The following is a 27,918-nucleotide window of genomic DNA, read 5'->3' on the forward strand; positions in this document are numbered from 1 at the left end:
AAGAATTTTGTGATTTTTTTTTCTTAATTTCATTAACAAATACAACCATGATAAACGCCAGAGAATAATTGACTGTAATTGTTTGGTTAGCTATAAAAAAAGAAAATAATAATTAAAAAATAATAATAATAATGTAATTAAAGATTTAATTCATTTGGCATTTTCAATTCCTAACTTCAATTGTCAATGCAGTATAGAAATAAGAGTTAAAATACTGTTCTTCTTTGTCAGTAAATTAGTAAAAGCCACCTTCTTTGTCAATTAGAATTACAAAGACCAATAGAATACAAGTGTACAGAGAGTGTGATTGAATATCTAAACAGGGTAAGATGGTAAAACTTTGCCATAAGCTGTTTTATATGTATGGTTTAAAAAAAAAAAAAAAAAAGTGTTATTGGCCTCAATGGGCAACCAGTAAATTTACACATTGTCTGTTGAGGTGATTTGTATATTGATACAATCCAGTGAAGTGAAGTGTATTAACCAATTAAAGTTGTATTGATACAATACAACTTCAATTGGTTAATACACTTATATGACTTTATGAGCCGACCGGGCTAGCCGAGTGGGTAAAGTACCTGCCCGGCAACCCAAAGGTCGCGGGTTCGATTCCCGCCTCGGGCTTGGATCAAAGTACTGCAAAAACCTTGGGAGGTGCAATATGGCCACAGAAGCCGATGCGGCAACAATTACCAAATCAAAAAAAAATAAAATAAAAATGACTTTATGAATGAATTTGGTAAATTGCGGAATTAGTTTAGTTGCCACCTGACTTTCTATTGTGAATTCCTAAGACCAAAACACCTTTGTTTACAGTAGTTAAAAGTCTGCTAGATTCTAACAGAATTCATAGATAGCAAGTTACCTAATTGGGTTATTGGAAGTGCTAAGTTGGATATTACTTAACTTTAACTTAAATATATTCATATTTGGAGAACCAGTTCATCATCTAATGCTATTTGGAGAATAAGTTCTTGGACGACATAAGAACAAATAAATTAAAAAAAAAAAAAAACCGGTTCCAGTGCTGCTCAGTAACATTCGAAGGTAAAAAAAAATAGTTATTTCGCAGGTCAGTTCTCTCAGTTTCAGCATGAGAACCTACCAGATGCTTTAATGAAGGAAGAAAGAATTGGTGTATAGAGGTCCTCGGTCAAGGAACCAACCAATGCACAAGGAAGCATGAAATATAGCAAGTTATTCCAAGTTATTCTTGGTATTTTAATAATTCCCCATAGCAGTGCTAACTGTTAAAAATATTCAAGCAGGTGAAAAAAAATTAAATTCAGATCTTCTCTTTCTGGAGCAGTTTGGAAATGCTCTTGACAGCCAAGTCTGAACAGCACTGCCATTGTTATAAACAAAACTTTGACTTAATATTGTTGAAGGGGTACCAAGTCTGCTGTAGTATCTTTCTTGAAGCAGTCATAATCAGTTTTCTAACAGACAATCCAAACAGAAATCCACAGACAGAAAAATCTTAGGAAAGCTAATGTTTAAAAGCACATTATGCTGGTAAACTATACTGTGGCTGTATTTTATCAGTCAAATTTAATTTGTAGTGCAGTGTCAATTCTAAAAAAATCCTGGTGTTTTTTTTGGTTTTTTTTTTTTTTTAGCATTTCCTATTTTATTCCTGTTTTTTTGAATAGAACTCTATTTTTTCAAAAACACTCCTATTTTCCTCCTACTTGCAAATACCTAATCTCCAGCTTTTCAGCTAGTGATTAGATATAATCAAAAGTTGGCAGCTATGTATTTGGTTGATTTTATCTAACATGATATTAATGCAAAAGCCTTTGGTTTGTGACATTTTTATTCATTTTTTTGAATGTCTGGCCTCCTAATAATGAGGTGCCAACTTGAATTAGAACTGCCATGTGTATTGCATTGCATTGGAACTGCCATAATCTTAATACAGTAATAAGAAAATAGTTATCCTTTAATAGCCTAGATAATTTTTTGCCTTTATGTTTATAAGAAGGTCTCATATACTTGAGGCATATGCCAAAGGTAGGAATTTTGAATAGACTCAAAAAATAATTTGACTTTAAGTATCACTGATTATTTATAACTACATCACTTATTCATGTGGTTGTTTGGATTTTGGGCTTAGTTTAATTAACAGGGTTGCTTAATGGGCAGAGTTTTTGATTGTCTTTTTCTGTTTACAATGAGATTTATAGTAAAAAAACAGCAGATCTCCATCTGCTGTTTTTTTTTTTTGTTTGTTTTTTTTATCAGTATAGTTATGATTTTTAGTTTTCTTGCTATTTTTTCTCAATATTTTTATTGAGAAATTGTGACATGAATAAAAAAAATTAATAAAATAAATAAAAAATATTTCTTAATATTTTTACCTGATGGTTATAGGGTGTTCAGTTAAAGAATCTAAGCATTTTAAACTATTTCCAAGATTAAAAGATTGTTCACCAAGAAGTTGAGTTTTTACTGTGAATTTAAAGAGAGAGTTTCATTTTAGATAAATCAAAAATTTTTAGTTATTTCTAGTATACCCAGATTGCTGGACTTCTTAAACAAAACTTTTTTGGGCCTCGATGATGATTTTCAAGTCCACTGCATACCCTGATGCTTCATCTTTGGGTCGTACTGAAACACACAACACTTGTCTCCATTAAAAATATAGTCAAAGAAGTTAGAATTGTCTTGACAATCTGGATGAAGTCTTTGCATGACGACACTCTTCATTGCTTCCGTGAGGCTGTGCAGCACAAATTTTGCTCTTTTCCCTAAATCTTCATGCGGAATTTGATGAATCATCTCCTTATTCATATCCAACTCATCAGCCATCATTCTCAGGGGCAAATGATGATCTTTTGCTACAATTTCCTGAACTTTCGCAACTCTGTTCTCATTTTGGGAGATTGACAGATGCCACTTCTTGGGTCATTGCGAACATCCTCATGTTCATCTTTGACCTATTTATACTATTCAAATGCAATGATATCATTTAATATTTCATTACCATAAACAATTTTAAATATTTCATACGTTTATGTTGCAGATTTTCTCAGTTTAAAGCAAAATTTGATATTTGTTAGTTGCTCCATTGCAAACTCATGAACAGAACATTAATGCTATTAATGAAACTGGATGTTAGTTGGAATGGGCCGACCAGGCTAGCCAGGTGGGTAAAGTGCCTGCCTGGCAACCCAAAGGTTGTGGGTTCAAATCCCGCCTCGGGCTTGGATCAGAGTAAAATGCAAAAACTTTGGGAAGTGCATTATGGCCACAGAAGCCAATGTGCCAACAACTAACAAAAAAAAAAAAAAAAAAGTTGGAATGGCTCAGGCACAGCATGGGTTTGTTAAGGGGAAATCTTGTCTGACCAATTTTATTGGATACTGTGATGTGGTCACAAAGGAACTGGATGTGCAAAAAATAATTTGATATCATATATTTGTATTTTAGGAAAGCTTTTGATACTGTTGCACCTGGAAGACTACTGTACAAATTGGAGCAATATGGCATTAAGGGAAAATTGCTGCTATGGATAAAGGGATAGTTGAGTGGGAGAAGACAGAGAGTGGTAATCAATGAACACTGCTCTTCGTGGACTAATGTTATTAGTGGAGACCCCAGGGTTCAGTGTTGGGCCCATTGTTGTTTTCTGTATTTATTAATAATATTGATGGAAGTATATCAGGCTTAATGTCTAAGTTTGCAGACGATATAAAGGTTAGCAGGGTTGTTAATGAGAGAAATGACAGCATGCTACTGCAACAGGATCTATAAAAGTTGAGCAAATGGGTGGAGAGGTGGCAACTGAAGTTTAACATTGACAAATGTTAAACTTCAGTTGCCTGCATATGGGTAGCAGCAATCCCAGAGTAACGTACCAACTGTGTGGTACTACACTCAGAGTAGTGGAGAATGAAAAAGACCTGGAGGTAATTGTGCAGTCAGATATGAAGTTTTCTCAATAGTGAAGACCGGCTGCAAGAGTAGCTCATGGTGTCCTGTCAATGATATACAGGAATTTTGCTAGTAGGTAAAAGGAGGTGATTATCCCTTTATACCTTTAGGACAAGACCTCTTATGAAAAGAGGCTATAAAACATCACAAGGCAATGGTCAGGCCACACCTTGCATATTGCATACAGGTCTGGAGGCCCCAAATTTAGGCAGGATGTAGAGCTGCTGGAACAATTACATAGAAGGGCAAAAGGATTGGTGAGTGGAACAAATGGTTGCTCTTACAAAGAAAGACTTAAGTTCTGCAAATTGCAGTGTCTAGAGACTAGGTACCTCTGAGGTGTCTGATTGAGGTGGATAGTGTCTTGAATGGTTTGAGCAAGCTCAATGCTGATGTGATTCTTCCTCTTGCCCAGATTACTCACCTGAGGGGACATAAATTCAAACTGAGGAAAGACATTTGTAGAATAGATGTGCAGAACTTAGCCAGCAGGTGGTTGATTGCTGGAACAAACTTCTATCTGTCGTTGTGGAAGTTTATTGCTTAAATAAATTCAAGACAGAACTAGACAAACAATGGAGTGAATGGGAAGGTTTTCCCCCCTCTCCGGCTGATGCTGTATAAGCTTGCTTTCTTGCATCATATGCCTCTGTTAATGCTAATGTGTTAGCCTACTGGACAATATCTTTACCACCATCTGTTGGAAGAAGTGTGAACTACAACATGCCACTACTGTTTATTTTTAAATTCCTTAAGCATGACCACAGCAGCACAAGGTTGGGAACTTTATTGTCACACCTTGTAAAACAAGTTTAAACTGGTTAAGATAAACTTTGGTAAGAAATAGGTTTGGCTCTGTTTTGGTGTTAACTTAGGATGAAACAGAGTATAAGCATTTAAAGTGCATAGTGCAATACTAAGGCACCTCATAGTTAAGGTGATGCACTCAGCTAGCTTAGTTTGCTCAGTGCTGTAATGAACTGAGACTGTGCCTTACCTCTGTGATGTTTTATAGCCTCTTTTCATAAGAGGTCTTGTCCTAAATTTCAGTAACAAGGATATTGAAAAAAATATATAAATCTCTACATACATATATTCACACAGACATGCATTTATGTACTTATACCTCTGTTGCTCTTTTTTTTTTTTTTTACTGAGTGCTATTTAAGAAACTTAATTAAAAATCGATTTATTACAATGTTTATATGTGATGCATATTTTAAAATAATGCATCACGAGTGATAAAAGTTTTATGATACTTCTTCACTCTCGCTTATTTATTTTCAAGGATGCCATAAAATCTGTTTAAATTAACTTTTCATCACCAGTGAACTCCCAAACTACCAAACAGCTCACAGGAAACATATTTAGTGGTGCCTATTTCTCAGGAACATTGCAGGAATATGCTCATACCAATAAATTTTTGGAGAATATTCTCTACTAACATCACTGCTTAAATTTATTATTATCACATTTTTTTAAAAATTTTATTACATTACAAAAATTATATAATTTGAACTGTTTTAATTTAAAGTTATTTTCATTTTTTATTTAAAGTTATTTTTCTTATCTTCTGAAAAATATAAAAAACAAAATTAAACTTTCATTTCCAAATTAATAAATAAATAATGAATATTTTGACCAAGAGATGGCACCAGTCACATGGCAACTGCTGCCATCTCTTGATGCTGAACCCACCCTTCAGTTACATACATAGTCACAAGTGGAATTAGCATTAAAGTATATAAAAGAAATCAGTATTGAGAATATTCATAGTTTGAACTGTATATCCTGAAAAATATCAAGATATTTTAGTTTGTTAAATTTAGATATTAAACTGGATATTGGGGTTTTTTTTTTTTTTCTTGTCTTGTTTTTAGCAACTCACCAAGAAATAAAAGCAGAGTTTTGAGGAATATCCATTTTATGAGTTCTAATCATATTTTCTAATTTTATTCATAATTCCAATATATTAAACTGATTACAAAGTTTATTTATATCTTTTACAAAATGGTATTGAGTGTGTCAGTATGATTGCAAATTCTCTTTTCTCAAGTATTTTTCTCTTTTTGTCTGTAGCATTCTTAAATTATGAGAAATTTTGAAGGCGTCAATTAACTTCATTAAATTAAGTAAATTAATATTTCATATTTTGAAACTATTTTTTTGGTAAACAATAGAGCTGGTATATAAGTTCTAAGGACCATATAAGAACCATAAGAGATATTATTGATATTTCAATATCAATAATATCTCTCAAATTTTTGAACCCTGGAATTGGCAGTTCCCTGCCTTTTTCTACTGGAAAGCATTTTAATGGGTCTGCTCTTTGCCATGAACCACCACTCTGTTTAGATGTATATGTTTTTGTACAGCAGGCAATGATCAAAGACACTAGCTAGCCGGATGGGTAAAGTGCCTGCCTGGCAACCCAAAGGTCACGGTTCGAACCCCGCCTAGGGCTTGGATCAAAGTACTGCAAAAGCCTTGGGAGGTGCATTATGGCCACAGAAGCCTATGCACCAACAACTACCAAAAAGGAAAGGAAAAAGGCAAAGACACTAGGTCATAGTTTGTTGAAGTGTACAATAACCCCAACAGTTATGGTGCTTTTGAGCAGTTGAGAATGGCTTCCGTGAGCCATATGTTGGTTGCACATATTATGATTCCACTAGACTGTTTACATTAAAAAAAAAAAAAAAAATCAGTGCCCTACTATTGAAGAATGAACAGAATCCAGCAGAGTAATGTTGGTGTTTGATTTCCAGTATTGTCCATTAGTTTTTACCATAACATATATAAATATTTCTCCTTGTTTCTCAGAATTTTTTAAATGTGAAGAAAGTAAACCTGATTGTTGTGTATTATGTCTTCAAGGAATAGCTTGATATACTGTAGCTTTTGTGTGAGTTATGTCTACTTCACTTGCTGTTTCAAAAGTCAGATTGTTAGTTTGAAATGTCAGTGTACTTCCTCTTGTAAGTGCACTTCTTTGTATTTAACAGAGAAATGAAATGGAAGGGATAGGATGTAATTAAATTTCAATATTTATGTTTTTATTTATTTGTTGTTTTCTGTGTGATGGAAGAAAATTAAATAAATAAAGGTACATCATGCCATTCTTTATAAGCTATGCAGAGTTACCATCTTCTTCAGTTATAGAGAAGTTCTAGAACAATGGCCTTCTAGTGGCACTGGGGAACTTTGGATATAAAGAGCTATCTTGAGGGGCAGTGAGCCTCCTGTCTTCAGTGGAAGGAGCATGTTAACCCTGAAAGCTCTGGTTCAGTTTTTGCCCTTCCTTTTATTTTATGTTTTGTGTATTTTATTATATATTTTTATAGTCAAAGGAGGATCCTCTATATTTAATTTTGTTGCAGTTTTATATTTTATTTTAGTAAAATTTTAGAAATATTTTATTTTCATCTGTTTTTGACTGATAAGCCATGTTCACCATGAGGTTATGGAAATATTTTGAATCAAAAAATTAATTTCCTTTTCTCATTCTCTATGGATGAAGAAAATTATTTATCAGTATATGTCCAAACTCATATGTGGTCAAAAAAAGTTTTAGTTTTGTGGTAATGGTGGTGAAGCTATTAGCATAGAAATCAGCCAAGAGAGAGAGAGAGAGATAAAATAAATACTAATATAAAAAATTCTATTGTGGACCCTATGTGGTTATTCCCCCTCCAGCAACTAACTTGTGTTTAGAATAGATCATCTCTTGGTCTTGTCTGTGTGAGCATTCAGAATATTCTTAAAAAATAATGTTATAAAGAACAAATTAATTAAATCCGAACCTTACACATAAAAGATTGATTCTGTTGATGGAGGCTATATATGATGTCTCAGAATCTGGTGCATGTGCTATTCACCTAAGAAATCCACACTTTCCTTTTTTTAACCAGAAAACTCCTGAGTTCGTGTGATGTTTCAAATAGGAAAAGCTTTTGACTCTGAATAATGATGCATAGTTTATATGCCATTTGGCACAAAAATGTATATAGCTAACTGACTTATTGAGATTAGATACTCCATCTATCTAGATTCATATTGGCAATCCTTCAAATTTTAAATTCTTAATACTTGCATATTTTGTTCACGTTAAAGTAATATTAGTCAGGGAAATATTTCTAATGTGTTTTTATGCTTCAGATAAGGAAGTACTAGAAAGATAAAATTTATGATATGGGTTTGGAGTAGTAATAAAAGTTGCATTGTACTAGCCACAGAAGAAATTAACAGAGCTTTTGCAATAACTAAATATGTGGGTTGACCTGTGAGAACGTAAAAATAGATAGAGGTTCTGTTATTTGCAGGTATGATATTTAACCCCCCCCTTCCTCCATGTTATTCAGGTAGGGAACCACTTAGAATACACATCAGTTAAAAATGAATTGTTTTACTAGTTGAGTAGTTTGTAATGGATATTTTTATACAGTTAAATATGTATTGATATATAGTAATAATTATTAGTGTACAGTAAACCCTTGATTTTATGGACTAATAGGGGAAAGGGGTGTCTTATTGCCAAATATCTATGAAATTAAAGTTTTTTCCCCAAAATCATTTGCCCACAAAATTGAAAATGTAAACAGTTACTCTGTATTATGTATGTATTAGAAAATAAACACTAAAATAAAGTTAAACAATGAAAAATGAGCTTTTATTTACCTTGATTCATTGGTTAATACATAGTTAGTAGTGGTAACTGGAAACCCTTTGTTTAGAGTCAGAGCTGAGAAGCCAAAGATGAGATACCAGCAATCTTCAAAGTCAAAATCCTTAAACTGTTAATCCTAGCCTAACTTTTAGCAGTTTGTGACAATTTTTCTTCATGCCATATTCCTCACAGATGTTAGAAACAGATGCACCACAGAATCTTCTCTAACAGCTTTAATTTCTGTACAGCTCAGGTGCACGTGCTTTCTCTTTTCACCAAATTGCTTAGGGAACCATGATGAAACACTAAAGAAGTTATAATAACAAAACAGAGCACAGTTGAGCACTTCACAATATGATAGGGACTGTATCCATTAACAGATTGGGAGGTTTGCCATTGGCTGCCATGACTCTTGAATTCCCAGTTTTTCCCTAACTCATGAGCACACACAAAATACACACGTCAAATTTTTTTTTCCTGTTAAATAAGAAAGTGTTAAATCGAGGTTTTACTCTGTATCACTGATTATAATTAATGATGCCAGTCAATGACAATCTCTCAATTCTGCAGTGGGTAGAATTGAGAAGCCCTCTAGACAAAGATCAAAAAAAGCAGGTTGTCAGGTTTGAGAACATCAATATTCAAGTTTCATTTGTTTGTATATGATAACAATTGGGGGGAGGGGATGAAACCATTTCCTCATGTGGATTGTTCTGAACAGCCTAATTAGGTTTGAAAACCCAGGACTAGCCTGTTCTTTGACATTTTTTTGTAGGGCAGCAATGTTTCAGGGATGATTGGGATCTCAAGTGTCGCTAGTGTGGTTTTTCTTTCTCATGTCTAGTGTTCTACATGTAAATAAATTGCGTGCTGTTATTTGGCAAAATGAGAGCATGTAGGGTGAGTCAGTAGTTTCAAAATGAATTTAGAGGGCTTCACTTTGAAGTTAAATCAAAACATATGCACAGCTATCCTTTCTAGAAATTTTCATGGCAGTGCTTTGTTGGAATGATAAAATGATTTTATCTCATACTTTTATTCGGAGTAGTTTGTGGCAACTGTATTAGCCTTACATTTATGTGTTGCTGCACTTAAAAAATATCTGTAAACATTTAGATAGAACTGAACAAGAATTTAAATGTAACTATCCTTGACCGCAGTACCATTGTATTGTCATAAGCAAACTCCTGCCAGCGTAAAATTTCTCATTCTGTGCAAAACATTTCACACAAATAGAATTCTAAACATCGTTAAGCAATTTCTTGTGCCATAAATTAGTATAACAGCAGAAACTTCAGATATGGCTTATTGTACAATATTTCAAAAACAGTTACGTTATTAGCCTCAAAAATGTGAGCAAAAATATTTCACATTTGGGTTTTCCCATCTTTTATTAAAAACAAATCCATACCCTCCCCCCTTCTCTCTCTTTCAGGGTTCGAGCACTTCAGTGTAATTCCTCTTTATAGAGTTTGTGGACTGTATTAATGAGATTTCAAGATTTGGCATTTGTCAAGGTTTGAAAGGCAGCTTAAAGTCCATTCCATTTGTGTTATCTGTAAGTTGTACTTATTATTTTTTCTCGGGTGAAACCCAAAAAAATCCGCAAAGTCAGCTCCTATTGGAAATAGTAGCAGAGGCATATGATGCAAGAAAACAATCTTATGTAGCAGCAGCCAAAAAAAAAAAAAAAAAAAAATATTTCACACATCCATTCCCTCTAAAAGTTTGTCCAGTTCCTTCTTGAATTTATTTAAACTATCAACTTCCAGAACAACAGATGGAATTTGTTCCAGCAATCAACCACCTGCTGGCTAAAGGCAAATTTCCGAACATCTATTCTACAAGTGTCCTTCCTCAATTTGAATTTATGCCCCGTCAGGTTTGTAATCTGAGCAAGAGGAAGAATCTCATCAGCATTGAGCCTGCTCAACCCATTCAAGGCCTTATACACCTCAATCGGATCACCTCGCAGGTGCCTAATCACCAGACACTGCAATTTGCAGAGCTTAAGCCAAAATGAGATCTCCAGACTTGTACGCAGTACTCAAGGCATGGCCTGACCATTGCCTGATATAAAGGAATAACACCTTTTCCCTACTAGTAAAATTCCTGTATATCATTGACAAAACCCCATGACCTGCTCTGGCAGCCTGTCTGCACTGCTCAGAAAACTTCATATCTGACTGCACAATTACTCCCAGGTCTTTTTCATTCTCTACCACTTTAAGTGTAGTACCACACAGTTGGTACATTTCTCTGGGGTTACTTCTACCCATATGCAGTACTTTGCATTTGCCAATGTTAAACTTCAGTTGCCACTTCTCAGCCCATCTGCCCAGCTTTTCTAGATCGTGTTGCAGTAGCATACTGCCATTACTGTCATTAACAACCCTGCTAACCTTTGTATCATCTGCAAACTTGGACGTAAGCCTGCTATACCTTCATCAATATCATTGATAAATATACAAATAGATATTATTGAATGCCTCAATAAGTTTCCCGCATTAACTAGAAAATTCGAACTTGGGAAATCAAAGTTCGAATTCTTTAGTTAATGTAACAAATTTATGACAAAATGGCAAATTGTAAGAAATCTACGATAAAATTAGTCGAAAATTCTCATTTTCTCTTTTACTGGTTAACCAGCCCCTTCACTCACCTAATGAAAACAAAACCCGGGATTTTATCACAATATAAAAGGATATCTTAAAACAAAACATATTTATCTCGAAAAATGTTTTAGTTTTGTTATTATAAATTAAGACAGTTGACCGAATAACCTGTTGGAAAATGATATTCTTGTAATTAGGGCAGTGAAAAGGTTTTTGTTTTTTGTTTGGTTTTTAATGTAGCGACTACTGTGAATGGGATGCTATAGCACATGTGGCTTGAATAACTAGAGTGACTGCTTGATATACGAAATATTTGTCATAAAAGTTTGGGGAGCTAATTAATGTTTTGGGAAATGATGAACCTTAGGCTATTCGAATTGATCTTCTGAAGTAGTCTGTTTGACACTAAAACCGATTCCAGTGCAACTTTTGGAAGCATTCCTGAAAGGTTTCTTTTCGAAGTGCCAGCAGTTTCTCTGTCGCGTTCTGAATAATTTCCTCATGTTTCAAACCTGTGAACTTTCAAGGGGACTGTAAGCTTAGGAAACGGGAAAAAAATCAGGGTTCTAAATCCGATTTGCATGGTGGATGGAGTGCTTTGCAATAAATACTTTAATGTAAATCGCCGAGTATCAAGGGCATTGTCAAGTCCAAGCTTCAGTTTCCTGAAGCCCACTCTTCAATAGAAGAGCATCTTGCAGTCCCGATAGAATGTTGTGTTCGACTGTGCAGGACTAATTCATAATAAACAATGCTCTGTGAGCCAAAACATACGATAAGCATGATCTTTACATTTGATTCAGATTGTTTTGTTTTTCTTGGACCTTGGAGAAGACGTGGGTGTGTGGCAATGACTGAGAAACAAAGGTCAAGTCGTAGCATACACACGATTCCTCACCATCAATGGTAGAAGGAGCAGTGTAGTTCAGCAGCAGCAATTTGACGAAGATCATAACGTTATCGGTATCTGTCATGATCATGGCACAAACGGCTGAAGCGCATAATATTCGAAAATTTTATATTAAAATGTATTGACATATCCCATGAGAAATACTAATTTTACTAGCACCTTCGCCGATAATTAAATGTTGATCACACCTAATCAGTTCACGAACGAATGAATCATTGCTTTTTGAAGGTCACGGCGACGATTCTCTTTGAGAGACAAGCGGCCCTCTTAAACTTTGCGAACGACTGAAAAGTCTCGAACGATACATAAGCTCTTCGAAAGCTGTTTTTAACATGTCTGGATTTCTACTGTATACATTTCTTAATTTGAAACAAAATTTGATGTTAGTAACGCTCATTTTAAAATGCGACGAAACACGTGTAACTCCTTTTTAACGCGCGCTAATTCAAACTGACTATATAAACGGTTGGTTTATGAATGAGTTACTATATCTAGATGAGTCACTGAACATGTGACTATCAAAACTCACTACCATGCCTCAATTTCGAGATAACAAGTCTCCGAACTTTTTAATCACACCTGATGCTGTGTGCAAGATAAGCATGTCTAGGTTGCTCAAGGATAACACAAATGTAAAATAAAACTCGGTTTAAATGTTTCTGTTCCTGTTCGTGATCATTTAGTAAGATTTGTAAGTAAGAACCCTTTAAAATATGGAATCTTTGAAGGAGCAATATTTTAAAGGGTTCTGTACTTAAAAATGGTTGAGAGTTGCTGGATTTAAGTTTAAATTCAGCACCAAAAATGTGCTTCTCCTGAACTACTTGAGTAGTTTTGGAGAATCATTCTTTTTCACTCGAGATTAAAAAAAAAAAAAAAACTTCTTAAGGAATAATTATAATTGGTCTTTTTCAATGCACATGACATTTTGATTGTAAAAATGAAGTGGAGAAATTCAGCTTCTTGCACGTAATAACAAAGATTGCTACATTTCTTTTTTGTTGCCATTATAACTTATCATGCAGCTGACAAGCTGTAGGACTGTTATAGTTACAACGGCAACAGAATCCTTGGTTGTATGGAATTCACAGTCTGTTGTTTGAGCTTCATTAAGTCATTATTTATCGAAAATATTAAATATAGATTTAATGAAGCATACATTTTTGCTATCCCGTTGCTTTCAGCTGTTCTGAAGTGACGTCAAACCTGTCACCGGCGCACACCAGTGCTGTATAACCAGTCACATAGGTGTAATTTTCTATAGCAGTTTGCGCTAAGTTATGAAGTTTATTGAATCATCTGTAGCACTAAAAGAGGGAATGTCACAATGTTTTGTAAGTGGTCTAAAGACGAATGCGATCATTGATACGAGTGCCAGATTACTTAGGTATAAAGAACTATCGGTTATAGCGCTTCACGCACAGAAGTAGAAAAGGCCGATGGATGTCATTCAACTGACGTTTTTGACCACATAAACAGTATAGTAGGAGAACTTTACGACCTTTTAACTGCCCTCCATATTAAACTCTTATCGTATCTAGTCTGATCTGTAATAAACTTATTTCTTAATTCTGTGATTTTCAATTATGTGGCAAGATCAGTGGATCCGATTTGCTGTAGTTACGTCACTGCTTCTTGCTTCAGAAGAAAAGTAATGCGACTCATAGTTCTTTTATCTGAAACAACTCTGTGAGGCTATGACCTCACCGAGATTGCATACCTCTTTGCTAATACAATTTCTTAAAAATTCTTAACGTGGGCAATGGTATCTTCGGTAAAAACAACTGACATCCGTCACATAGTTTCCGGTTTGTATACACGATTATCGCTGTATACGGTGACTATTATCGCTATCACACAGGGCATCATCTGAATAGTGTGATGGATGGAGCGGAATTGCCCATTGTAAGATCACAATCGTTTTTCTGCGTAGTCTTGCAACATGGGAGTATGAAGTTTCATACACTGTAGCTTGCTGAATAATTGAAATTTACGTCAGTGACAGCCTGGTTTGGTTGCAACATTTTCGATGGAAGCAGTATTGGCAAAATGATGCAAGGAAGTAGACTTATACCGCATTAGCCATATTAATAATAATAAATAAATAAGCAAGCCACTTCTTTTGTCTATCCATCTTAATAATTGCCCACTCCTTTAAATTTATTCAGACTTCGATCTCCACCACAATAATTGAAGGCAAATTTCTCCACATGTATTCCGAAACCATTCTTTTTCAATTTAAATTAATGTCCTATTTATATGGCCCAAGAGTTAGTAATCATGTCATCAGAAATTAGTTTACTCAATCCGTTTAAAGCGTTAAACACTTCACTCGGGTTTCCTGGGAGATGCCTAATTTCTAGACATTGCAGTTTACGTAACTGAAGCCTTTCTAATCGTGTTACTTTTTTCTGTATCCCTTCCAGCAGATTTTCGTCCATTCTAACATGAGGTCTTCAAACCTGAATGCAGCATTCAAAATATAACCTGGCAAATTCTAATACAAAGTGGTAATCACCTCTTTGTCGCTGCTAGCAAAGTTCCTATATATCATTGATAGAACCGCTTGAACTGTTCTAGCAGCCTGTCTATGCTGTTCAGGGAACTTCATGTCAGATTGTACAATTATTTCCTGCCCTCCACCAGGTCTTTTACATTATCACTTTGGCGCTATCCAGATCGTATATTATCCTGGAGTTATATACGATCTGGATTACTGGTACCCAGTATCTTGAATTTACAAGTGTTATACTTCATTTCTATTTTCTTCATCCAGAAAATTTTATCAAAATCTTATCGAAGTAGTATAAAATTAAATGTAATTTGCTATCCTACCTACCTTTGCGTCATCCGCAAACTTACACATGAAACTTTAAATACTTGTCATTCTAGAAATGGCTAATAAACTTACTTTGGCCTGAAAGAAGAAATATATAGAGATTGGTTGGTTGCGCGCGATTGTGTTTATGTGGAACTCAAACACCTGACGTCGGAATTTTTCCGCGCTTATTGAAGTGGCTACAAACGTGTGTGTTGTGTTAAGTCGTTGGGAAGTTTCTCGAGTTGTAATCGTGAGATCCGCTTCTATCAGTGGACTGATCCTCAGAATCGATTTCGATCGGTCGACCAGAACGAGGTGAATTGGACCGATCAGGTTCCCAAGTTTGATATATCAAACTGGCGCGTGTCCATTCCATTGGCACTTCTGGATATTCAAGGCATCATCTCCAAAGATATTTCGTATGTTTTCATCATATCAGTATATATGTATGCGAAAGAAAACAGAAGATATGAATTAGAAACAAGAGATATTATTCGTTTTAGTGTTGAACATTTTGATAAAACCAAGAAAACGTTTAAGCTTAGCCTCGAAATCATGTAAATGATTTTTATCCAGCTAGTTTTCAATTTTACCAAGTATGAATCCATTTTCAGGCTCTGTTGCTTCACAACTTGATGCTTATCTAACCTCATAGCAGGTTATTTTAGGCGCTTTTCATAAACAGACGCGCCTGTTGGCATCGATTTGTCCATTCGTACGTCTATAACAAGGGTGCATGAACATGGGTATTATGAAACGCGGTGAGTGTCCTCTTTCGTAACTTGTTTTTTTTTTTTCTTGCCGTGAGCATGCGTGATGGCGAGCAAAAAAAAAGTACCATCGTTGTTGGCAAGTTTTCTTAGTCACGACTTGACATGAACTGTTTTTGACTTAAAAAATGTAACTTGATAATCTGACAAGTTTAATTATCAGTACGCCATTATATTTGATGCTGCTCTTGTTGAAACAGCAAGTATTATTTTTTTCTTGTATGAATACTGTATATCTGTGCAAAAAAAAAAAAAAAAAAAAGCAGTTGTAGAGAGCCGAAACTTTCCACAGACTGTGGCAAGGATGCACTCAAGATTCTGTAGTTCGAAACAGTATGGGGCCGGCACTACGCGAATATCGACGTCTACATAACCCCACCTTGGAGGATTACGTGCGTGATTTGATGAAGTAACTAGTTATACCTGTAATAACTCAAGTAGCAGAGCTGAACAGTACATTGCAAAACTAAATACAATATCATCTCTATTTGAGGAGGAGGATATTTTGGTGCCTGTGCACATGCCATGCACCATCACACAATATTTATGCAGATTGTCGCTTCACCGCATTTAAACTGATGTTTGAGATAAGATCGTTTTTTTCCTCGTTAGATCTGGCCACCATGTTCGCCATTCCTGACACTTGCTGACTGCTATTTATGATGATACCTGAAGTACCACATAAATAACAAATAATAATAATAATGAATAAAATATATCGTATAAATAATAGTCACAGGACCCCCAGCGACGCTACTGAATATGAATTATACCATCCTTTGAGAGAGGAAGAGTAGCAAATAACAACCGAAATTCGGGCAGCTGTTCCTTGGTGTTTGTACAGATAACGGTACAGGTTTGTCGTTATGATTATTTGTATGTACTGAGGATACTAGTGGTGCGTATCTGAGCCCAAGGCTTGCAGTAATGGCGGACGATTGCCTTGGGCGCCGACATATCTGGGCGAAATTTAAGAACTATTGAGAGACATAAGGAAGTTGGCCCTGTTCGAATCTTTGCTGCGATGGAAAACAGCGCATCATTGATACGAGTTTCGTGAACACTTGATGGCAGAAAGTAGAACTATGCATTTATGCAAATTTTTACTTCGAAATATCGAGTTAACTTACGGAGAGTCAATGAAAATATTCAACTCTGCAATTAAAATATTACGTTTCAATTGAAACGAAACTGTTTTATTGTTATGGTCAAGGAATAGTTTGCTTTTTTTTTTTTTTAATAGGAACTACAAAACTGATGAAACGTATAATGAACACGAATATTAATTACGCGGGAAAGAATTTTGCTCTAGTTAATAATAAAAAAAATTGTTTTTGTAAAGATGGAACTCATTTGAACAGAGGAGATGCAGGATATTTTGTTAATCATTGAGCAGGCCTTAAGGGTTCATGGGAAACTGCTAATTCGGGAGGTTAATGAAGTCATTGGAATGATGCAGGTTAGTGATATGGGCTAAAATAACACTTGTACCTTCTCTGTGAATACTTGTGTCATACCTGTAATAGCCTTTATGCACTGAAATAACGTCGAAATAAGTGCAAAAACCACCAGCATTCACATACAACCAGGAATAAACTTGCGTAAGCAACTATAGGGATGCATCAGGGTTTTAAAAAGCCAAAAAATGCAAAATTTGATTTGTCTCTATGGTAATGCAAGGAGTATTGCAAATAAAACGAAGTTAAGCTTTTAATCTTCTGAATTTTGTATGATATCAGTATTGTCAACTAATGCAGATATAATGGGACTAATAGAGACATTGTACCATCCAGGGATAAGGAATTTCATTATGGTGAGTATATCGTGTAATGCTTCTTATATAAAACTTTCTGAAAGCAATCAGAGTTAGATCGGTTCAGGCGGAAGTTCAGTCTGTGTGGTGCAAGATGATAGTGGGGGTGTATTATTAGATGTTTCAAATAGATTGGCGTGTGGACACATTACCTATTAGTTAAATCTTTTTTTAAAAAAATGAAAAAGAAGAAAAAGCATGTTCAAGAAAAGAAAAGAATGAATTCGATAAAACAACTTTCATATAGTAGAAAAAATGTCACCGAAGAATCAGGAATGTAAAGCCAGTTTTGCAGCGACATCTTGATTTATATTTGTCAAAAACAAGTTTTTGAAGTTTATTAAAAGAAATAGTCTTTAAATGGAAAAAGATTCTTCTGCTCCTATGCTTATCTTTAGTGACACTCCAGTTTCTAGGCAAAATGATATATCTCTTTTGGGGATTACCCTGACTTCTAATCTCTCTTGGCACAAGCACATTACAAATATTGCTTCTTCTGCATCTAAAAAACTTGGTTTTCTCTTTCGCTCTCGGCATTGCTTTTCTTCCAAACAGCTGCTCACTCTGTAGAAATCGCAAATCCGCCCTGCCATATTGTTCCCACATCTGGGGTGGTGCTCCCAAAACCTCTCTCAGGCTTCTTGATTCCATTCAGAAGAGGGCAGTTAGGTTAATTAATGACTCATCTCTAACAGAGTCTCTCCACTCGCTGTCTCATAGACGTACTGAATGCTGCATGCCTCTTCTACAGATATTTCCATGGGCACTGTTCTTCTAAATTGGTTTCTATAATTCCCGCTCTCTCTTTCAAAACAGTCCGAACACGTGCGGCCACCAGTCAACATCCATTTACTGTCCAACTTCAAACTCACAGAACCAACTTTTCATCTTCCTCGTTTATTCATTCAACTGCCGTTTTCTGGAACAACCTTCCTTCATACGTATTTCCTGAAAATTACAGTCTACAGAAGTTCAAGTCCAATGTCAACAAATATCTTCTTTCGTCTTCTCAACCTCCAACCCAAGCACGGTGCTAAGTACTAAAGGTTCTAACACCTCTCGTGTTTGGGGTTTACATAAAAAAAAAAAAAAAAAAAAGCGATCCAGAAATGTTGGTTGAAAGGCATAATGCAAAATCAAAGAATTAATATACAGTATAAAGAATGTTAAAAGACACTGAGAACAAAACATCAGTGATTAATATAGACAAGACTTTCGTTCATAGTTCTCATACTATTCCTAAGGGCAACTGAATCCTCTTTCAGTGTCATCATATCATGATAACATTAAAAAAGGATTCACCTGCCCTTTGTCTAATGGAAATAGACTGATTATTTTTCATATAGGAGGAGATTTGGATTTATCAAAGATGCACTGTGAAATATGTAAGTTGACACAATCAAATGTAAAATTTTACATTTGTTGTAAAATTTTTCAAAATGGACCAAAGGAAAATTGATTCCAAAATTTCCAGCAAATTCTGTCGTACAGTTCTACCACCATACATAACCAATCAGTTTAAGAAGTTGGGCATACTGAACTGGGATAAAGAGTTGTGAATACAGATATATTTATATTATAGACCAAATTCGAAATGAGATCAGAATCGATTCTGTACATTATTTCATTAAACATGTATATGATTACTTTTTTTAATTAAAATGAATCTAAAAATCGAAGTGCCCCTTTACTTCTAAAATAGACTTCATTTTCTGGTGATCCTGAGTTCATTCTTCTGGCGGTACGTACGACTAGGTTTTGTCTACAGTTTTTGTCGACTTTTTTGACACAATGATTCAGTGCCAAAAACAATTCTGTGAACTAGTAAAATTATTTACTAGTTCATACAATTCAAGCCACAACTGAAAAAATATATTGATTCGCTCCTAAACCAGGGGCATATCATTCTTAAAGTTCCTCCAGAATTGAATCTTATTTGATTGGTTTCAGCTAATATGAAAAATTGGTGGTTACAAAAAAACACCACATAATACTTTTAAAATTAAAGTATTATGTGAAAAGATTTGGAGAGGTTGTAATAGAGGAATGGGCTGTTTGATGCCAAAAAGTAGAAAAAACAGAAATTGGGAAAAAAATAATTAATATTAGAGATGGATATCATCAGAAACCGTTAATGAAAATGAGTACTGTTTGCACTGATGTCAAAGAAATTTTTAGTATATATTTTTATTTTCGTAAACTAATAGACGATAATTTTTTGAACATGAGGTTTTGAATGAAATTTGAAGAAAAAAAATGCCTCTTAACAAGTCATTTAGGCTGCTGCTGATATAATTTTGTAAGTGGTTATAACCATCATTGTTTTAACTTCTTCTTCGGATTTATTCCATTATTACAACGGCTCTCCTCAACCTAACATCGAAAAGTCATTCCTTTATTTTTTCCCCCCATTTTCATATAATCACGTCCTTTTTCCTCACTTTTCTTTTTCCTTCTCCATGGCATCCATTCCATGCCTCCTCTGGGCAATCTGTCGTCCTCCATTCTCTTCACATGGCCAAACCACTCCAATCTTTTCTCCTCTATTTTATTAATGATGGTTTTTTTGGACATTCATTGTATTCCTTATCACGTCATTTATAATTTTTTCAACCTAGACTTTCTTGCCGATCTTCGCCACAAATCCATCCAACCATCGTTTTAACTAAAGTATTTATTTTTATATTTTTATTCATATTAAATAATTGAGCACCTTATATGAGTAACGTTCTATATCTGTGACCTTGAAATAACATCGACCACTACTCGAGGTCATGCACCAATCTAGTTGAAATACCAAATACAGACCAAACGATTCTGAGAAGTATGAGACGAAAATCTCTATAGGCAACTTGAATGATCAGCTAAGTGTGATTGCCCCATTTTCAGCGACTTGAACCTTGATCTTATAGATTAGAAATCGTGCAGATGCTTGTTATTTATTCCAGCATGTCACAGAAAGTACGATAGGCTCTAATATCTTCGACTTTGTTCCAGGGGCGAATTGTCACGAGCAGCTAGGAGGCAATCGCTGATGGGGCCAGGGACGTTTGGAGCATGTTACAGCATCAAAAAGTGGAGCCTCTGGGGCCAACCACAGGCAGTCCTTTGTGCTTTTTTTTTTTTTTTTTTTTTTGGTAGTTGTTGGCGCATAGGCTTCTGTGGCCATAATGCACCTCCCAAGGTTTTTGCAGTACTTTGATCCAAGCCCGAGGCGGGAATCCAACCCGCGACCTTTGGGTTGCGAGGCAGGCACTTTACCCACCCGGCTAGCCCAGTTGGCCCTTGGTGCTACCTTCACCATGGATCCGGACTGCATCCATAATATGATAATGCAGGAGTCAATATTCGGTATTGGCCATCAACTTGTCAGTGTCCAAAGAGATTTCTGTGATCAAAGGAAAAGCTGAGGGCTTCACTTTTAAAAGACTGTAGTGGACTAAGGTCGTCGCGGTAGCACAGTTTATAACCACTGGCCTCCCCACGCCGGGTGGAAAAGGCCCGGGTTCGAATGCCGTCAATGACATGAGGAACTTAAATGGACTTTTTTCACTCCTTGGCCTAGTTAATCGGTGTCAGGCGAAGACAGCAAACTTTTTTCCTTCCCTTAGAATTTTCGGATGATCCTAATATGACAGTTTTATAATGGACTGTTATTGTAATAGGGTTTTAGGAGCATCACCAACTAAGGCCATATTGTTCTGTGTATACTCTCTGTAAATTGCGTGTTCTGAGGTCGATTTGTCTGTTTTGCTGATCGAAAAACCTGAGTTTCCGGGAGAAAAAAGCATGCTACCCTCGCCTGAGACCAACTTGTATATTCATTGTGTATACAAGGCGGAGTTGAACTGACATTCTAGGAGTCGCCCCTTACATAAATACATGTCCAGATGTTGGATGCGAGATCATTATTGCAAGTACAGTATTTAAGGGACGTGGCTGAGTGGCCAATCGAAAGAGTGCCTTAACGTTTGACTGGACAATGTTTCAACTCACGTGACTGCTAAATACGATTAACGATTGTATTCATTGTGTAAATGATTAATTGTAAACTCCTCTGATTTAGTAGTCGTGCCGGAATATAAACAGAACGTTTATATCGTGGAGGTTACAGATTCATTTGTTCCAGTGGTTTTATGAGCAAAAGAGAGAGAGAGAGAGAGAGAAAACAAACATGGTCAATAACAGAATATCACAAGATGTTAATTTATACAAGATATTATAAGCATATATTTAACGTAACCACTGTTTGGGTAAGATAGGCAAAAGTTGAATACAAAAAATCACTAGCCAAGAGAGCTGAAAATGGGGACAGAGTTCTTTTCATACGTGAATACTAAAAAAAAAAAAAAAACGAACCAGATACGCCCTTTACTTGATCGAAGTGGAAACCTGTACGAAGCCTAGCAAAATGGGCAGATAATTTGAATATGTACTTTGCAACAATCTTTACAGAGTAAGACTGCTGTAAGTTAAATCATATATCAGTCTCGGAGAAGAGTCTCAAGGAAAGCTACTGAAGCTGAGCAAAGGTAAGGCTTGAGGAGATGATAATATACATTTTTGTGCTAAACAGGGTTACATACTAGTGCATCATCCGTTGGGGATGTTAATGAGGTCATCATTAGATTCTGGGACGATAACCCTGAACTGGAGAAACGATAACATCATCCCAATCAAAGAGGATGCGAAAGACGTCATTGGCAACTCTAGACCAGAGAGTTTAACTTCAGTTGTGGTAATGATCATAGAGTCCATGAATGATACAATGTAAGAACCATGCTGTTATCTATTAAGGATAAAAGCATGGGTCTTATATACATGAGTTCGTGAAGGGAGTGTTGCCTGAACAATCTAGTTAATTATTATGACGAAATCATTAAACAGTTGGATGCACGAAAAACCTTGACGTTATTTTCCTTGACTTCAGTAAAGATTTTGCAGTGGTTCACCATAAAAGGTTATAATATAAATTGGAGCAACTTGGGGTTACCGGTATCAAGGACTGGATAAAAAGGTAGGAGAGTAGTCATAAATGGACATTCCTCAGAGTGGGCCAGTACAAAGTGGAGTTCCCAAGGGGATTACTTCTGTTTCTCATCTTCTTTAATGACATTGACGAGGGAGTGCGAGGGAAATTGTCAAAGTTTGCTGATAATTCTTCCTACCTTTAGATAGGAAGAAGGGTGGTTAACGACCAGAACCACTTTGCTTTAAAATTACTTAGATCGGTTGTCTAAATGCTCTGAAAATTAATAGCTGAAGTTTAATACTTCTAAATGTAAAGTTTTACACCTGGGAAACCGAAATCCAAGAGTTATTTATAAGCAAGGGGTGGGGGGTGTTAAAATGATTCATGACGATGAAAAAGACTTAAGGCTTACGATTCATTGAGACATGAAAATTTCTATACATTGTAAAGAAGTATCTGGGAAGACATATGGTGTCCTGTCTGTGTTATGCAGGACTTTCACAATTAGCCCTTGGGGTAGCCCAGTTGGTAGAATCACCGCCCTACCCAGTCCGGGTGGAAAAGTCCTGAGCTCGAAACCCTTCGATGACGCAAGGAATTTTTGTGGGTCTTTTTTTCACAACGTGGTTGAGTTAGTCGGTCTCAGGCGAGGGTAGCATTGTTTTTTTCGTCCGGCAAACAGCAAATTAACCACAGAATACACGCAATATGACCTAAGTTGCTGTTGCGCCTAAAACCCTATAACAAACAAACTTTCACAAGTAGAGAAAATGAAGTCATTTATCCTTTATATAAGACCATGGTGCGACTGTAAACGAAATTTGGTATTTGGTTTAAACGAAATAGATCCCCACTGAAGTAAACTCCTATAGCGTAATGATCATGCCAAAGTATAAACAGGACTTTTTTTTTTATTTCTAAACTCAAATCTTTATGGACTTCGGTTTATAGTCCGTTTGAAACAAATGGAGCATGCTGGAGAGGTGCGGGGGACTCTAGGATAGTTTTTCAGGGTATTTTTATTTTAAACTGGCACTTTGAAACAAGACTGAAATCTGTTACCATGTTGAATGAATCTGCAATTAGGTTCCATTAGTCCTACATGGTCCTTCTTGTTAACAATTCGATAAACCATGTGTTTTGATCGGGCACATATTAAATATATCAGTCTTATTTTCATAATGTATGGGCCAGCTATTTATATAAAATAAATATAGGAATTAAACCATGCCCCGCAGTAATAGTAAGTGGTGTTTTGTTTAAAGTGTCGTTAATCATCTGTTCCGAAATGAGTGATTTTATCTAGAGGGCTTGTTGGTGCATGTTTATGGCAAGATGAGAGATGGAATTTCTTCACACTTGAATGAATTACTATTCTGAATCCACTTAGTATAAATATGTAGACCTATTACGAGGATTTTATTGTTACAATTAAAGGTTGTTTTGTTAATATCACTATTTTTTTAAATCTGTAATTTATGAGCTTTCCTGACAGAAACGACATGGTTATAATTAGTGTGAGATGCCTTCAATTGTTTTTAAAAAGTGCTTATTTGTTATTTAAGAGAGAGAGAATCAGGACTGCGCCTCACAAATCTCAACGAAACAGTTGAATGAAGACAAAGAAAGGACTTTTTCTTGGTTTTAATCAACAGCGGATCTAGGGATAGGGTAAATGTTATGATTCTGTGTTTTCCTATAATGTCCATCCCTCAAAAAGGCTGGATCTTTTTTCTGTACTGTTAACGTGTTATCCCCCCCCCCCCCGGGCCAAATGCGGAGGCTGGACCGCTCCTGGTATAAATGGGTTAAGCAGGAATTGCTTTTCATCCTTTTTCGACGATTACATTTGGTAGTGATGTTAAAAAGAAATTAGATCTATTAGGTTATTATGATCAGAATTATTAAAATTATTTAAAATTGCAATCGTACGGCATAAGTATCATTAGAAAATATTTGTTATAAAATTTGCCTGGAGAGGGAGGCAGCTTTTGGCTCAAAAGTTTCCTTCTGTGTTCCAACCTTGATATGGGAAATCCAAGGCTGGAACACTGAATTTCCTTGTGATTTTCATGTAATATGTTTGTTAAAAACAAACCGTTTTTCCAACTTAATTATAATGAGCCGGTTTCGCAGACCTCGACACAAGGAAAGTAGGAATGTTTGTGACATTTATTCTGTAATATTTTTCTGCTGTGGTAGGATCTCGCTTTTAATTTTGGGCACGAATGAAAAGAAGATTCCCAGAATTCATTTGACTCCTTCGTCCTGTTGTATGACTATTTAAATAACACACTTATTGGGTTAATTTCTTTATTTTATCTCGAAAGGCGGTGGATTTTGTGTGTTCTAAAGGTCCGTTTGTATGTTTGCAATCAAAAACTAGTTTCTCCCAGTGAAAAAAACCAACTCTGCATCGGTTGTAAAATTTTAGAATATTATTAAAGCAGAAACTTATGAGGGCAATCCATGTCATATTCAGTAGCTCAAAGCAACCGTTGTAGTAGTATCAGTAGGGTTTTATGAGCATCTGCAACTGAGGCCATATTGCTCCGTGTAGACTGTGGTCGATTTTCTGTTTCCTGGACGAAAAACCCATGCTAACTTCGCTTAATTATTCTAATAATTCTATTTTCATTTGATTATTTTTGGCTTTACTTTTAAAATAAACACCCTGTTTTTGCACTCTTGGTTAGAACAGTTGGGATAGTCAACTTCCTCCTCACAGCAGATGGAAAAGACCTGAGTTCGAATCCCGTCAATGACGCAAGAAGTTTTATGGGTCTTTTTCGCAACGTGGCTGAGTTAGTCATTCTCAGGCGAGGGTAGCATGGTTTATTATTTTTTTTATTCCGGAGACTCGGGAGGGAAAAAACCGATCATATATATTTTTATACCATGGCTCAGGCAGCATGTGTTGAATACGTTCTGTTTAAATCCCTAAAGATGCAGTAGGTTATACTTCAGAACATGGGTACCACTTTGCGGGCTTAGCTTCTTTTGCTTGAATCCGTCCCGAATTAGTGGTGTAAACTAACATAACCCTTTTTCACTAGCCAAAAAATGAAAGTCTATTTTTAAAAAAAGCCTACACTTCTTTTGCTTGAATCCGTCCCGAATTCGGCCACGCCCGCAACGCAGTTATTCAAGTTTACCCATGTTCTGGAGTTCAGCCATGTAGTGATATGACCGACTGGGTCGACGATCATCGCGAACAAGTTCATCTGTGGATTTTTTTTTTTTTTTTTTTTTTTTGTTGTTTATGCGCTCGTCAGCAGTCAGCGTTACCGGTCGTCCGTTTCGACTCTAACCATTGGCAGTGGTACCAACATCCTTTGACCTATATAATCCACTAACGAACAGTGCTGACATGAACAGTTTCTTAAGGATGAAACTGTTGAAAACACGATCCATGTTGATAATTCGGTAGGTCGTCGTGACTCAAGTCAATTCAAATCCGTGAAGAGTGGTCCTATCACGGTATTTTTTTATTTTTTTGAAAATTATAACGTCATATGGAAACTATTTTCATATTACACCAAAAGGGAACAAATGCATGTCACTCTTCTTAAATTAATAGGGATTAGTACTTAAATGACTTTGCAATTTATGTGGCTTCAGCGATTCACTTGAAAAGAATTTCCATACATATGACGCATGGATTGAGGCCTTTCCACTCCTGATATGATTGTCGAGGAAATTCCATACTTAATATGTTTGTCAACATACTTTCTTTTCGCTGAAGTCATTTTTAAAAACAAGTTAGTTAATGTATGCAGTGTGTTACGTTTTAGGGGCGATTGTTTGTTGTTTTTTTTCTTAAATTAAATGATTTGTTTTTTTATTTGCTGTGATTAATAGAAATGAAAAGTAAATATAGTTATCTCCTTATCAATTTAATTACTCTGTTATAACTTTATAGAGCACTTAATAAAACTTCATAGGTTTACGTTCTTTAAACTTAGCTGTTCAGTTTAATCACAACTGTATGCTATTTATTACTCTTCTCCCGTGTATTTTTCACCCTTGTATAACAATACATTAAAACTATATTTAATATATGAATTTCTTTTTCCATGCAAATTGTATAGAAAAAGAAATTTTATCCTCCACGAAGCCAACACTGTTAGCTATATGGAGAATCTAGCTGTTACTGTACTTGCCGAAAGTAGTGCACCTTAGTTCATAACATCAGCGCTAGGTGGCGCTGAGGTTATGAACTAAGGTGCACTACTTTTCGGCCACACTCGTAGATTTGTGAAAGACGTAATCGCCTATATTTCATGGTCAATGCCTACTACGTTGAGAAAGTAGTTATTAATATTTTACTTGGTGGGTAACGTCCATGGCTAGTTCGGAATATGGTGGTTATAATATAATACAACTTGATATCGCCTGTATAAAATGGTACATTTGTTTGATCTTAGAAGCATGAGTTATGGAGGACAGGACAAACCGTGGAGAATGCCAAGACAGCAGGTCTGAATCTGGATCAAATCTCGGTTTTGAATACAAAGGGTACACTTAAATTTTACAGATCTGTGAAAAACTATAATTAAATTACCATTGAGGTTAAAATATAATACCGAAGGATTTAAATTATTTAGTTGATACCACATAAAACGGCCTCCATAGCCGAGTGGTCAGGAGCGGGAGTGCAGCAGCACAGGCTCTTTGAATAGACCGGGGCTCAAGCTCTTGACTGCTAAATACGGTCGATCTGCTAACCCGCACTGGACCAGCGTGGTAGATTATGGTCCATTTCCCTCAACAAGAATTGTTGAGGAGGCTTCCATCCTGCATTGAGTTGATAATGGCCGCAGTTTACTAATATGCCATACTGCCGTCTAAAAATGAAACGTATAGTTGAGACTTTTGTTTATCGCAACAATCCAAAGAATCAGGTCCAATATGTTTGTTTGGGTGGATCTTTTAGGAATGTCTATGAGAGTATTATAAAGTGTGGTGAAATGGATATTTCAAATAATTAAATAGCCCACATCCAACTGAGATAAGTTTGTAATCTTTGGAATTAAGCATAGCAAGAAAGGAGCACCAAATACTTTATTATACCAGAATGTCATTAAATTGCTTTCACTCATCCTAACTGAGGCTTGAACTAACTTGAGTGCATAGTGTTTTCATTTATTTTCAATATATCGTCATCTTAAATGTCTAGTTGATTTTTGGGAGCTTCTTATAATGGCTTCTTGTAGGTTATCAGTATTAGCTTCATTTACAATTTTCTTGGTCTATCATATCTTGGAAAATTAGCGGTACTGTCTGTATTACCAAATGTTTGTAATGTTCTGTAAATTGTGGATAATAATCGCCTTCACGGAATTCTGGTTGAGTTGTTGTAGGGTTTCAGGCGCATCAACAACTTAGGCCATACTGCGCCTAAGTTGCTGATAC

The 27,918-nt window shown here is 35.8% G+C and overlaps 1 protein-coding gene across 1 annotated transcript in view; it reads left to right on the forward strand.

The window, feature by feature from the left end:
• Window positions 1-27,918, forward strand: part of stet (rhomboid serine protease stem cell tumor) — a 274,366-nt gene that overhangs the window by 188,148 nt on the left and 58,300 nt on the right. The gene's annotated exons all lie outside the window — the stretch shown is intronic.

Source organism: Mastigoproctus giganteus, chromosome 8 (assembly GCF_048544385.1).
Source record: "Mastigoproctus giganteus isolate SK-2022 chromosome 8, ASM4854438v1, whole genome shotgun sequence".
Taxonomy (NCBI): Eukaryota; Metazoa; Arthropoda; class Arachnida; order Uropygi; family Thelyphonidae; genus Mastigoproctus; species Mastigoproctus giganteus.